The sequence below is a fragment of the Mauremys reevesii genome, linkage group 7 (assembly GCF_016161935.1).
Source record: "Mauremys reevesii isolate NIE-2019 linkage group 7, ASM1616193v1, whole genome shotgun sequence".
NCBI lineage: Eukaryota > Metazoa > Chordata > Testudines > Geoemydidae > Mauremys > Mauremys reevesii.
The window spans coordinates 21,896,334-21,910,233 of NC_052629.1; the positions used below are offsets into that span (position 1 = coordinate 21,896,334).

Sequence of the window (13,900 nt, forward strand, 5' to 3'; positions counted from 1 at the left end):
ATTTAAAAGTATCTTTTCCCCTTATTGGTCCTTTTGGTCAGGTGCCAACCAGGTTATTTCAACTTCTTAACCCTTTACACATAAAGGAGGGATTAACTTTTTACAGGGTAAAGAGGGATTTTATTCTACCCTTAGCTGTATGTTTATGACAGGATATGAAAAGGAACTATGTTGCCTGTACTGAACATAGGGATATAGATATATGGTAGGGTGTCTGGTGGAGAGATAAGTAAATAGTAAGAAATTAAAATAGAGTCCATAACAATCCAATTAAAAGGGGGGAATGCAAACAGAAGTCAAGCAGTCAAACGAAGCCTGGAAGAATTGGTGTCTAGCGTCAATCACCAGAAGGAAAACGAACACAGAAATACAGGACAGCTCAGAACAGTGGACCCTATTTTGCCCTCAGATACAGCCATGGAATCCCATATCAATGTCCAGCCGAAGTAGCTGAGCTGGACACTGCCCGGATATGCTGGTGGTAAAGCAGAGCTAATTGGTGGAAGCATTAGATGGCTGAAGCGGTGCTCTTGCCTCAGCCTCCACCATAGTAGTGAACACCAGGGAATCCTCACCACACAGAATGAGGCCCACCAGTATGGGCCCCCAGAATCCTACACACATTCTTCCACGGTAGAACCCCCCCTGGTTCCACTGTGAGGGCTCCCTCCATGGTAGCTGAAATAAAGGCAATGAGACATGATTTTCCTCCTAAAGGTAAAAGGTGGCCCAATGTGTATTTGAGCTCAATTAACATTTGGTGCTGATTTCGCTATGAGTGGACTAATGAGAGAATTTGTATACAAGGGTAACAAAAAGTCATTAGCCAGCTTGAATAGAAGAGACGTGTCTGGTTGTTATGGCTTTACCTGCTATTCTCCTTAATCTATTAACTGCCCTCTCAACCCTCACATATTGAGCCTGGTTCTACTGTCATGTTCTCAGGTTAAAACAGACGTTAACTCCACTCAAGTGCAGGAAAATGATCTTATGATTAAGGCACTGGAATGAGACTCAGGAGACCGCTAAACACAGAGGATGGGTTGAAGATTAAAGAGAATCTAGGCATGGCTCAACATGGGATGATACCAGAGTGACTAAGTGAAACGAGGATATAGAAGTAGAAATTGCCAAATCAGTGGTGGAAGTCAAACTCAAACAGATTAATGGGACTGAAACAGGAGGCCCAAATCGTCTCCATCCAAGAATATTAAAGGAACTGGCACATGAAATTGCAAGCTTAATAGCAAGGATCTTTAATAAATCTATAAACTTGGGGGTCATACCCTATGACTGGAGAATTGCCAATACAGTTCCTATTTTTAAGAAAGGGGAAAAGGGTGATCCTCAAAACCACAGGGTTGTTAGTTTGACCTCAATTGTATGCAAGGTCTTGGAACAAATTTTGAAAGAGAAAGTAGTTAAGGACACAAAGGTAAACAGTAATTATGGGGAAAAAAACAACATGGTTTTATAAAAGGTAGATTGTGCCAGATCTAATCTCTCCTTTTTTGAGAAGATACCGGATTTTTTTAGAAGAAGGAAATGCAGTAGATCTAATCTATCTGGATTTCAGTGAGGCATTTCATACAGTCCCACATGGGAAATTATTAGCTAAATTGGAGAAGATGGAGATTAATATGAGAACTGAAAGGTGGATAAGAAACTGGTTAAAGGGGAAACTACAACTGAAAAGGTCAACTGTTAGTCTGGAGAGAGATTACTAGTGGAATTCCTCAGGGATCGTTCTTGGGAACAATCTCATTTAACATTTTAATTAGTGACCTTGGAATAAAAAGTGAAACTCTGCTAATAAAATGTGAGGATGACACAAAATTGGGAGGCATAGCCAATAAAGAGGGGGACTGCAATATCATACAAGAAGATCTGGAGGATCTTGAAAACTGGAGTAATAAAAATAGGACAAAATTTAGAAGTGTAAAGTCACACACTTAGGGACTAACAACAAGAATTTTTGGTGTAAACTGGGGACTTATGTGACAGAGGAGGAGAAAGACCTGGGTATATGGGTTGATCACAGGATGCTTATGAACCACCAATGTGATGCAGCTGTGAAAAAAGCTAATGCAGTGCTAGGATGCATCAGGCAAGGTATTTCCAATAAAGAGAGGGAAGTATTAATACCATTATACAAGGCACTGGTGAGACCTCATCTGAAATACTGTGAGCAATTCTGATCTCCCATGTTTAAGAAAGATTAATTCAAACTGGAACAGGTGCAGAGAAGGGCTACTAGAATGATCCAAGGAATGGAAAATCTACCTTATGAGAGGAGACTCCAAGAGCTTGGCTTGTTTAGCCTACCAAAAGGAGGCTGAGGGGAGATACGATTGTTCTCTATAAATACATCACAGGAATAAATACCAGGGAAGAAGAGGAATGATTTAAGTTAAGCACCAATGTGGACAAGAACAAATGAATATAAACTGGCCATCAACAAGTTTAGGCTTGAAATTAGATGAAGGTTTCTAACCATCAGAGGAGTGAAGTTCTGGAACAGCCTTCCAAGGGGAGCAGTGGGGGAAAAAAAACTAACTTGCTTCAAGATTAAGCTGGATAAATTTATGGCGGGGATGGTATGACGAGGCCGCCTACAATGGCAGGTAGCCGATCTGCGACTGCTAGCAGCAAATATCCACAGTGGCCAACGATGGGTCACTAGATGGGAGGGCTCAGAGTTACTGTAGAGAATTCTTTCCCAGGTTTCTGATGATGGGTCTTGCCCACATGCTCAGGGTTTAACTGATCATCATATTTGGGATCAGATTGGCAGAGACCCTGGGGGGGGTTCACCTTTCTCTGCAGGATGGGGCATGGGTTACTTGCAGGTTTAAACTGGTATAAATGGTGAATTCTCTGTAACTTGAAGTCTTTAAATCGTGATTTGAGGACTTCTGTAACTCAGATAGAGGTTAGGGGTCTATTACAGAAGTGGGTGGGTGAAGTTCTGTGGCCTGCAATGTGCAGGAGGTCAGACTAGATGATCACGATGGTCCCTTCTGGCCTTAAGGTCTATGAGACCTATTTTCATTCCTAGCCCTGCCACAGACTGCCTGTGTGACTTTGATCAAGTCATTTCATCGTTCTGTGCCTCAGTTTCCCATACTCATTCTTTTCTTCCACTCTTTGGCTGCTTTGTCTATTTAGATTCTAAATTCTCTAGGGCCAGGACTATCATTGTGTTTGTGCAATACCTAGCACCGCAAGGCTCCGATCTTTATTGAGGGTCTGTAGATGTCACAGTAACACAAAACAATAAAATGATATGTCAGCAAGCTTAGACTGGGGTAAAATTGCATGAAAGGAGAGATCAGACCCTTTGTATCTCCCTAAGCCTTCATTAGATCTAGTTTTCTTTTGTTATAATCACCCACCTATTTTCCTTTTTAGTAGAATTCTCTTTACTTCTGCTTCACTGAGGATTATGTCTCACATTGTTCACGTAGAAAAGTTTCACAGTAATATCTAACTTTATTTTCTATTTTCAGCATGCACTGAAGGTAACTCTTATGATTCATATGCTACCCACAATCTGATGCAGTGCCCCTTTATTCTTTTTTCAGTTACATAAAGACCAAGAGATAAAGTACTTTCTACAAGTGGTTAATAAGTCTCAAGTTCTCTACTTCTTTCATATTCTACTGAAGTGCTGTTGATCACATATGCTTTTGGAACACCTTGTTTTCCTTTTTCTTCTGTAATCCAGTCCCCTCATTGTTTTCTCTCTCTCTACTTCTCCTACCTCTTTTACTGCTTCCTTTGGTAGCTGTTCCTCCTCTTCCCTCTCCTTTCTCCATAAAAGTCATACAGGGGTTCTCTCCCTGCTTCTTCCTTTTCCCCACTCTACATCTTATTCCTTGGAGACTTCACCTGCTCCCATGGTTTCTACTATAGTGAGTTGTCAGTATAGAGATAAGTCTACCTCACTGAGCCTGGCCTGTTCTTCTGCACTCAGATCCACATCTCTCTAACAGGTATTACCTTGGACAGCCACTGTCAGCTCATGCTCAATATGACCAAAATGGAACTTACTTTTATTCCCAATCCGTCACCACCATCCTCCTTGTCTCTTAGGCTCACAATCACAGCATCATCTTTGACCTCTCCCTCTTCTCACACATTCATGAATATTGTTGCTACTTTTTCCACAATATTCCTTTCCACTCTCAAAGGTAAAACACTCATCCAACCCCCATGTCATCTCTTACTTGACTACTGCAACCTCTTTCTCTAGTGCCTCCCAGATACCAAGTTCACTCTCCTCCAGTCCTCCAAAATGTCACGGACAAAACCATTTCCTTGTCTATCAATGCCACCTTGTCACCCCTCCCACAGTTTAAATTGCTTCACTGGATTCCCCTTGACCATCAGAAGAAATTTAAAATTTCTTGCCCTCACTTTCATCGCCCCTCACAACTCAGCCCAGCCTACTCTACATGTATGGCTTGGTCTCCAGTTATGTTCCCTATTCTATTGGCTCTCCAGGACTGACAAGTGTAAAAACTAGTAAAATGTTATTTTAATCACAGAAGTGAGCAGATATGATCCTGAATACACAAGGGAAGAAGTTCTGATGAGTAAAGACGAGCCATTTTTATAGTCACCTTTCAGAGTAGAGTCATTCTTTGATAATTAAGGGCCTGATTCTGATCTCACTTGCACTGGTTATAATTTCACTAACTTTACTCTGGTGAGATCAGAATAAGGCCCTTATGTTTGTTGTGCTTGAGAAGATGACTCAGCCTTTTCATATTGGCTGTGTAGATTTTATGAGGGAATTATGCTTTCCTGATATTAAGGTAGAACAAAGTCCATAGTACATAAGAAGGGACTCTGCACCAGGATTTGTAATCACTACATTACTGTTAGCATTATGCTTAGTAAAATGTTGTGCCATTTGTAAAATATCCCTAAGTCATACAGCGCATTTAAGTGGATATACATAAAGATTTCACTGTGTCTTGAAATAAGAACCAAAAGGTCACTATAACAGATATGAAGAGTATTTCACAGATCAGCTTCAAAGGTGGTACTCATTCTCTGAGAGATAAGATCCACTGGACACTATTTTGTTGTACTGTATAGTGTAAGAATTCTTGTGCATATTTGTCTTAGCCAGTTTCAGAGGCATAAGAAAGAGTCAAATGATCTGTAGTTTGACTTGGATTACAACTCATCTAGTATTTTGTTCTAACCACCAGTCCAAACACACACTGTTTACCTGGCTCAAACAATAGAGACCTACCAGTCTGCTGAGGTACTTCCCATTACCCTACTAACAGTACTCGGCCACATTAAAAATAACCTCATCTACTACACACAGAAGTGTATTGACTTGTAAAATTCTCTCACCCCTTCCTCAAGACATTTAAGCACCAATGCCTTCTGAGAAACAATTCTGTAAATCGTCAAACAAACAATTATTTCCTTCCCCCTGCAAAATAACTACTTTTGTATAAAATTTTGAAGAAGAACAAAAAAAGTCAAAGGCCTTTGATGAGCCTGAGGACAAGCAGCAGAGAGATGTGCTCCATGCACTTCTGAATTTAATTTTCTGTTCCTTCTGCTTCTAATCAAAAAAGATCCTCTCTCTAAATTGACAGGTCTGCCAACTTTGAACTAATCTGCGTATGGTTTTGTAGCATGTCCACTTGATCTTTCACACTGCTCGGCTTCATGAGATTTGACTGCTCAGATGCGAAATATGAGTTTAAGTCTTACTGATCCCTTTAACGAAGCAGCATTAAAACATACCCTTCAATATTTCAATTTTCTAATTCTAAGAACTATTTCCTGTCACCACTTGCTCTTCCTAAATTTAACCTTTGCTAATGAAACAGTCTGCAAAAGAGAACAGCCCCCCAAAACAGTCCCATACATTTTGTGGAAAATATCATGTGTTCAAAAAATTTACATGAACATGGGAATGAAAGCTTAAAAGTATGTTCTATTCTTCTAAGCTGAAGGTTAATGTGGTCAGTGTCACTGACTGGCCAGCTGAACAAACCAGTGACAGTTTCAAAGGGGGGCGGATAGCCTCACACAAAAATAAAATGTTCATTGTGGAACATGCCCCCTAAGACATTGAATCATCTTAATCTCCCAGCTTCTGTAATACAACAGTTGGAAGGCTCTAAGACTGTGCACAATAAAGTGCTTTATTCAGGGAACCATATGACTCCATCAGTCATTCAAGCACATGTTTGGCACAGATTGAAAGTGAAAAGCATAGTTAAGTCAAATATTTCAAAACTGAACTTGTCTTTCTAACACACATGGTTTATATATTGGTGTAATAGCTATATAACTTTTCAGTTCTCGTATCATGTCATTATTAAACTACAGAATGATCTCTATTGCACTAGACTGCATGAGACTTTTTCTAAGTTAACACATGCCAAAAAATTAGGGCTGTCGATTAATCGCAGTTAATTCATGTGATTAACTCAAAAGAAATAATCGCAATTAACCGCAGTTTTAATCACACTGTTAAACAACAGAATACCAATTGATAGTAAATATTTTTGGAAGTTTTTCTACATTTTCAAATAGATTGATTTCAATTACAACAAAGAATACAAAGTGTACAATGTTCACCTTTTATTATTTTTTATTACAGATATTTTTACTGTAAAAATGATAAAAGAAATAGTATTTTTCAATTCACCTCACACGTACTGCAGTACAATCCCTTCATATGTCCCTTCATGCTTCGGCCACCATTCCAGAGGACATGCTTCCATGCTGGTGATGCTCGTTAAAAAAAATAATGCATTAATTAAATTTGTGATTGAACTCCTAGGGGGAGAACTGTATGTCTCCTGCTCTGTGTTTTACCCGCATTTTGCCATGTATTTCATGTTATAGCAGTCTCGGATGATGACCCAGCATGCTGTTCATTTTAAGAACACTTTCACTGCAGATATGACAAAACGCAAAGAAGGTACCAATGTGAGATTTCTAAATAGAGCTACAGCACTTGACCCAAGGTTTAAGAATCTGAAATGCCTTCAAAAATCCGAGAGGGACAAGGTGCGGAGCCTGCTTTCAGAAGTCTTAAAAAAGCAGCACTCCGATGAGGAAACTACAGAACTCGAACCACCAAAAAGGAAAATCAAACGTCTGCTGGTAGCATCTGAATCAGGATGATGAAAATGAACATGCATCAGTCCATACTGCTTTGAATTGTTATAGAGCATCAGCATGGATACAAGTCCTCTGGAATGGTGGTTGAAGCATGAAGGGACTTATGATTTTTTAGTGCATCTGGCACGTAAATATCTTGCGACTCCAGCTACAACAGTACCACGAGAATGCCTGTTCTCACTTTCGGATGACTTTGTAAACAAGAAGCGGGCAACATTATTTCCCATGTATGTAAACAAACGTGTTTGTCTTAGCGATTGGCTGAACAAGAAGTAGGACTGAGTAGACTTGTAGACTCTAAAGTTTTTTATTGTTTTGCTTTTGAGTGTAATTATGTAACAAAAAAAATCTACATTTTTAAGTTGCACTTTCATGATAAAGAGAGTGCACTACAGTACTTGTATGAGGTGAACTGAAAAATACTACTTTTTTGGGTTTTTTTAGAGTGCAAATATTTGTAATCACAAATAAATATAAAGTGAGCACTGTATATTTTGTAGTCTGTGATATAACTGAAATCAATATATTTGAAAATATAGAAAACATCCAAAAATATTTAAATAAATGGTATTCTATTATTGTTTCACAGTGCGATTAATCAGCCGATTCATTTTTTCAACTGCCTGATTCATTATTTTTTTTATCTGCTCAATTACTTTTTTTAACAACCTTAACAATAACTTTTGCTCATCCTAGAGTCCAGATTCTGGAAAGTCTATTTGTTCCTCAAACACTGTGCTGTAACATGGCTAAAATTCAAATTTAGGTTCTCTGCTAGATGGCTCCATAGTAAAGCCAGGACAATTCTTAACTCTTAAGTTTCAGTTTTATACATGCACATGGCACTGACTCTCTGCCTTGTTTTCAGACCAAATCCTGTTCACCTTATACAATTAGTGCCACAGATTTCAATATGATTAAATAAGGCAAACATGAGTGTTTGGGGTGATTAAAACAAAAGCAACGTGAGCATGATTTGTATGCAGAATGGATACTGAAATGCACAAGAATCCTACTCTAATGCACTCAGACAGGAATCTTGTATATTTCAATATCCTGCCTGTTCACCACAATGAACTGTGACAAGTGGAGTTTTGAAAATAAAATTTTGCCATTGATTTGTTTGGGGCCGGAAGTGTTATGGTTCATTTTAACAAGCAGGATCTATGCTTACTTTCCTTGTATGTAATACATCCATTTTATATATATATATATATATATATATATATATATATATATATATATATATATATATATATATATATATATACACATAAATAAAATATGTGTATTCCATACAATATAAATATATTCTGGTGGGGAAACTGTTGCCCATTCCTGTTTGCAGTTTGTTTGTGATTGACAAAGGAATTCTGAATCAAGGTCAGTGAAAGAACAGAATTCTGGTTCTTTTTGGACTGAGCATTTCAAAATTCAGTGAGAGGGAAAGACTATAAAAAGTTTGAAATAGAATATGTTTCAGTAAACCAAGCTATATTGCTTATAAAGTGTTCCACGTGTGCACAGTGCTTCCCATGACATGGAAGAAGTTAAGAGCCCAGCCTCCTGGAGTTCAGTCTGTCTCAGATGAATTTAAACCAAGAAGGCTTGCAAAGAAAGCAGCATATGGCAGCTTAGAAAAAAAGTAAGTTGAAGACAGGATTTTACATGGGGCAGGAGCGCTTGATGCATACAACGTGGACTACAATAATGGCCCCAGATGTCCCATCCCATGAAAAAACGAGCATGAAAATGCTAAAGGGGAGGAAATCTCAGTGAGATTTTCCATGAAGGATACCACCCTCTTCCCCAACTGCTTTGCCAGATGGGGGAGTGAAGAGTTAGGCCACCCTCATGAAACAGGCCAGGGGATTGTCACCTAAATCAGACCCGTAGGAGGCCAAGGCCAATTGTGGGGGGTGCTGTGTCCCCACTCTAGTACTGGGTCTCCGGCAGCCCCACTCCCTGGCAACATGAGTCCAATCCTCACTGTTATGGGGAGCCACTGAAAGATCCTACAGCCTAAAACTGTGTTGTTTTTTCCCCCTGAACTCTTCAGGGTGGTGAACAATCCCACCTCACTCACCCCCACCCATGCCCTATTCTGGCATATCTGTTTCTTCTACCTCAAATGCTCCCTCTCCGTAAGAGAATCAAAGCCTAGGGACTTCGCCAAGCCTTCCTTCTGATTGCAGGCGCCATCCAGCTCACAAGCAAATCAATGGAAAGCAGCTCGTTGACCTCAAAGGGGGTTTGATAATGTCCAACAGGAGGAACACTTACAGGGAAGAGAAATACCAAGTATCTTTTGTGATCAGTTAATCAGAAGTAATCCATACAGCTCCAACATCAAATAGCAAGCATCAAATATATAGAGGTTTTTTTGTGATTCACAGAATTAGAAAAAATAATCCAACATCAAATAAATCAGAGACCTTCTATGAGCAAAAAAAGCGGTGAAGTGTGTCAAGTAAATATTAGCAGCAAATTATTTGCCCAGCCACAATAACCATAAAGCTTATTATATTAAACCACAAGTCTCATTCTGCTGCCATTATCCAAACAGAAATCTGAAGTAACTCCATTGAAATTAGTGGCAGCATTTCCCCCCCACACCCTGCAGGTTCTGAGATCCACGCAGAAGGAAAACATGAAAACTTTTCCTTTTTGGACCCTCAAAAAGAGACTGCTCTAAGAGTTATTGGCTGGGTGCTGAGCTCAAATTTAAATTTTCTCTCAATCCTAGTTGTAGAAGGTGCAGTGAGATCGTTTTCTGGATTATTCAATAGCCTCTGAGTCAGGGCTCTGGTGAGGGAGGTGGGAACCCCCACCTCCGCTGTGTCAGGCAGTATTCCATCCCATATACCACTAGCAGTAAGGAATACCTCGAGTGTGAGCTTCAAATGTGCTTTTCACATATATTTGTGTGCATGAAAGTCATTTGTTCCAATGTTCCCAGAAAGCACATAGAAAGGAGGAGAGAATGTGGCTGAAACAAATTTCAGCATTAATTCAGGTAAATGTTAAAAAGCATTTTGTGGCATTTACCCAAGTCTGATGAATGGGATTCTAAGATGGGTAGTTATGTCCATCATGCACCTTTGTTTTTATGCCTATATCTGCTACTGGTGCTACATGATAGAAAAAGAAAATTGACTTCACCGGTACTAACAAAGCTACCAGTTAAGTCTTTTAGTTAAATTTAGATATATATTAGTCAAAAGTAAAAGACGGTTACTCACCTGTAGTAACTGTTGTTCTTCGAGATGTGTTGCTCCTATCCATTCCAGTTAGGTGTGCGCGCCGCGCGTGCACGGCATCTCGGAACTTTTTACCCTAGCAACCCCGGCGGGCCAGCTGGTGCCCCCTGGAGTGGCGCCGCTATGGCGCCCATTATATACCTCAGCCGGCCCGTCCGCTCCTCAGTTCCTTCTTGCCGGCTACTCCGACAGTGGGGAAGGAGGGCGGGTCTGGAATGGATAGGAGCAACACATCTCGAAGAACAACAGTTACTACAGGTGAGTAACCGTCTTTTCTTCTTCAAGTGATTGCTCCTATGCATTCCAGTTAGGTGATTCCCAAGCCTTACCTAGGCGGAGGGGTCGGAGTGAGACGTGGCGGAGTATAATACCGCGGAGCCGAAGGCTGCGTCGTCTCGAGACTGTTGCACCAACGCGTAGTGGGAGGCGAAGGTGTGGACCGAAGACCAGGTGGCCGCTCGACAGATGTTCTGGAGTGGAACATTGGCCAGGAAGGCGGCCGACGAGGCGTGCGCCCTTGTCGAGTGAGCGGTGAGGCGGCATGGCGGCACGCGAGCAAGCTCGTATCAGGTCCGAATACACGCAGTGACCCAGGAGGAAATTCTCTGGGAGGAGACCGGCTCACCCTTCATGCGGTCGGCGACGGCCACAAACAGCTGGGTCGAACGCCGGAAAGGCGTCGTCCGCTCGATGTAAAAGGCAAGCGCCCTGCGGACGTCCAGGGTGTGAAGCTGTTGTTCCCGAGGCGAGATATGCGGCTTCGGGAAGAAGACCGGGAGGAAGATCTCCTGGTTGAGGTGGAAGGCCGATACCACCTTGGGGAGGAAGGCCGGATGCGGTCGAAGCTGTACCTTGTCTGCATGGAAGACGGTGTAAGGTGGACCCACCATTAGTGCGCGAAGCTCAGAGACTCGTCTCGCGGATGTAATGGCGACGAGGAAAGCTGTCTTCCAGGAGAGGTAGAGCAGGGAGCACGTGGCCAAGGGCTCGAAGGGGGGGGACCCATCAGCTTGGCCAGGACGAGGTTCAAATCCCAGGTCGGGGTAGGACGCCGCACCGGCGGGTACAAGCGGTCCAGGCCTTTAAGGAAGCGGGAAACCATCTGGTTGGAGAAGATGGACCGACCTTCCAGCGATGGACGAAAGGCGGACACTGCTGCCAGGTGAACCCTCGATGAGGAGACTGCAAGACCTTGCTCCTTAAGGTACCAAAGGTAGTCAAGGATGGTAGGTACCGGAACTACGAATGGATTCAGACTTCGCTGATCGCACCAAAGCGCGAACCTCTTCCATTTCGCGAGGTAAGTGGAGCGAGTGGAAGGCTTTCGACTCTCAAGCAGGACTTGCTGAACTGCCGCGGAACAGTCCCTCTCCGCGTGGGTCAACCACTCAGGTACCAAGCTGTAAGATGGAGGGACTGCAGGTTCGGATGGCGGAGTCTGCCGAAGTCCTGGGTGATGAGGTCCGGCCACGACGGGAGGGGGATGGGATCCCGAACGGAGAGCTCGAGCAGCAGGGTGTACCAGTGCTGCCTCGGCCAGGCCGGCGCTATGAATATGACGTGGGCTCTGTCCCTCCGAAGCTTCAGGAGCACTCGGTGCACGAGCGGGAACGGAGGGAAGGCGTAGAGGAGGCGATCCGTCCAGGGGTAGAGGAAGGCGTCGGACAGGGAGCCTGGCAAGCGACCCTGGAATGAACAAAACAGGTGGCACTTCCTGTTCTCCCTGGAGGCGAATAGGTCTATCTGGGGAAACCCCCACCTCCGGAAGATCGTGTGGACGACATCTGGACGGAGGGACCACTCGTGGGAGAGGAACGACCTGCTGAGACGGTCGGCCAGCGTGTTCTGCACTCCCGGAAGAAAGGACGCTTGCAGGTGAATGGAGTGGGTCACGCAGAAGTCCCACAGGAGCATCGCCTCCCTGCAGAGGGGGGAGGATCGTGCTCCGCCCTGCTTGTTCACGTAGAACATTGCTGTTGTATTGTCCGTGAACACTGTCACACATCGGCCTTGCAGGTGGGGGCAGAAAGTTCGGCAGGCTAGACGGATCGCTCGCAGCTCACGGACATTGATATGCAGGGCGAGCTCCTGGGTCGACCAGAGGCCTTGGGTGTGGAGATCGCCCAGGTGAGCCCCCCAACCGAGCGCCGAGGCGTCCGTGGTGAGCGTGGCGGACGGGCGCGGAGGGTGGAACGGGACCCCGGCACACACGATCTCCGGGTCGAGCCACCATCGGAGGGACTCGAGGGTCGCTCTGGAGACCGTCACCACCATATCGATTGGGTCTCGATGCGGCCGGTACACCGACGCGAGCCAGGACTGGAAACGGGCGGAGGTGGAGCCGCGCGTACGCGGTCACATACGTGCATGCCGCCATGTGGCCCAGGAGGCGGAGGCAGGAGCGCACCGTCGTGGTCGGGAAGGTGACTAGGTCCATGATGAAGGCGACCATCGTCTGGTGGCGGGCGTGAGGGAGACAGGCCCTGGCTATGGTGGAGTCGAGGACCGCTCCGATGAACTCCACGCGCTGAGAAGGAATCAAAGTGGACTTCTCGGCGTTGATGAGGAGGCCAAGCCGCCGGAAGAGGGACCGGATCTCCGCCATCTGGCCCATCACGAGTTGTCGAGATTGTCCGCGAACCAGCCAGTCGTCTAGATACGGGTATACGTGGATCTGACGACGGCGGAGGGCTGCGGCGACCACCGCCATGCATTTGGTAAAGACCCTCGGTGCGGTGGAGAGACCGAACGGCAACACAGCAAACTGGTAGTGGGTGTTGTCGACCACAAATCGGAGGTAACGTCGATGAGGAGGATAGATGGCGACATGGAAGTAAGCGTCCTTCATGTCGAGGGCGGCAAACCAATCTCCCGGATCCAGAGAGGGAATGATGGTCCCCAAGGTGACCATGCGAAACTTGGGCTTGAGCAGGTACTTGTTCAGCTCGCGAAGGTCCAGGATAGGACGTAGCCCGCCTTTCGCTTTGGGGATAAGGAAATTACGGGAGTAGAATCCCCTGCCCCACCTGTCTTGAGGCACTGCTTCTATAGCACCCACGCTCAACAGAGTCTGGACCTCTTGTAAGAGGACTTGCTCGTGAGAGGGGTCCCTGAAGAGGGACAGGGAGGGTGGGTGGGAAGGCGGGGGCGAAACAAATTGAAGGCGGTATCCCGACTGGACTGTTTGCAGCACCCAGTTGTCCGTTGTTAATTGGGACCACGCCGAAAAGAAATGGGAAAGGCAGTTGTAAAATAAGGGGGTAGGATCCGGTAGGGAGAGAGATGGGCCGTCCTCGAGCATCCCATCAAAAAGCAGGCTTGGCCCCCTGGGGGGCCTTGGACGAGGCCTGCCCCTGGTTCCGCCGATTGCCTGACGGACGACGGCGGTTCTGGGCCGGTCGCCGGCTAACATACGGCCGATAGCGCTGTTGGTAGCGGGAGGGTTGCGGCCGGAAGGGCCTGCGCTGAGTCGC

General features: G+C 44.6%; 1 protein-coding gene and 1 long non-coding RNA gene across 2 annotated transcripts in view; one reads left to right on the top strand and one right to left on the bottom strand.

Moving 5' to 3' along the window:
* The window catches only part of LOC120409198, a 30,950-nt gene extending 21,330 nt beyond the window's left edge, over positions 1–9,620 (top strand). Inside the window, exons 3-4 of the long non-coding RNA XR_005601191.1 lie at positions 8,695–8,812; positions 9,363–9,620. This is a non-coding gene — a long non-coding RNA (uncharacterized LOC120409198). The remainder of the gene's footprint in view (positions 1–8,694; positions 8,813–9,362) is intronic.
* The window catches only part of ADAM12 (ADAM metallopeptidase domain 12), a 320,435-nt gene that overhangs the window by 281,328 nt on the left and 25,207 nt on the right, over positions 1–13,900 (bottom strand). The gene's annotated exons all lie outside the window — the stretch shown is intronic.